Here is a 1,416-nt window from a genome sequence, read left to right as displayed (position 1 = left end):
ATCTCTCAGACTAGATTAGCTCTATTTTGCACTCTCATAAAACCTTACATTTCATCCTCAATATCATCTTCACAATTGAAATAAATTATTGGTTTAACTATTTGTTTAATGAGCCTAGAGCTTGAGAAGTAGTAAAGAAATTATAGTTATCATTATTACATTATATTGTGAGTTGTTTGGGTTGAGGGTAATAGGAAGTGACAACTTATTAGCTATTCATAGTTCTTGATTTTGGGAGAGAGAGGAAAATATGGATAAGGGGGCCCATAGGCATGTGGAAGCAAGGAAAACGTTCTAACCACAGCCTTGTTCGGGGCATGTAGACTATCACGAGTTTAATTTTATGTCTACGTGTATATATTAAAGCACTTAATAGGTGCAGTCAGCCCAAACTTTGTCATTATCTTCAAAGGGAAAATATTAGTTCCCTGCTCTGCAAAGCCTTACAGTATGATGGTTAAAAAGAGCAGTGATCAAAATAATAACATCAGTCCTTTGGGAGTACTTATGCAAATATGGACCTCTGTACGCTCCCAAGAATGATTATCTTCAAACTTTGACTTTGATTTAGCAGCCTTAAAGGCCAGTCATATGAAATAGATCAGATGATTTCACTGTCATGTACAGTAAATCTAGAGTATGTGTTTCCTCTTTGTAGATTTGTTCCAAAGCCTACGAAACTGTCTTGGGATTGTAGAACAAAATCTGATCAGACAAGCCCTGCTCATCTCCATGATAGTGCAGAGAAACGCTCCAGCTGTGAACAAGGAAGTTGAGACCAAAGGCTTCAAAGTCAAACACTATAACAATGAGGGGCTTGCCAAAACTCTAATGCACTTCTCTTTTGTTTCCTTTTGCTGCTGTTCATTAACAAGTCCTTTCTAGTTCATGAAGAATTTTATTTTCATTTCTGAAAACATTTGTAGATTAAAATGAATTAAATTCTAAGTAAATGTAATGTAAACCAAAAATTATTTTCTAAAAATCAAGTTAAAAAGAAATACAGAAATGCCTATTGTAGATTACTGAGATCAACCACCATTATAGTTCAGTATACTATGTCTTTACCTCTTCTATTTGATATGATTTATCTGCCTCTGCAATACCATAGCACTTAACTGTGTCTATGATGTAATGAATAACATAGTACTTAACTGTGTCCATGATGTAATGAATCTTCAACACAGGGTATCTTGTGAAATTTTCTATCACTCAAAATTTTGTGTCTGCAGCAAGAACACTACTTCCTCTATTCCCAGTCTTATGAGCATGAAGAGCCACTAAAGTGTTTTTTTAAAATGAACTCTTAAGCAGAAACTAACACACCATTGTAAAGCAATTATACTCCAATAAAGATGTTAAAAAAATTAAAAAATAAAATGAACTCTTTATTGAGATAATTGTAGATTCATGTGC

The sequence above is a fragment of the Physeter macrocephalus genome, chromosome 21 (assembly GCF_002837175.3).
Source record: "Physeter macrocephalus isolate SW-GA chromosome 21, ASM283717v5, whole genome shotgun sequence".
NCBI classification, from domain to species: Eukaryota; Metazoa; Chordata; class Mammalia; order Artiodactyla; family Physeteridae; genus Physeter; species Physeter macrocephalus.
This window is presented reverse-complemented; position numbering follows the sequence as displayed.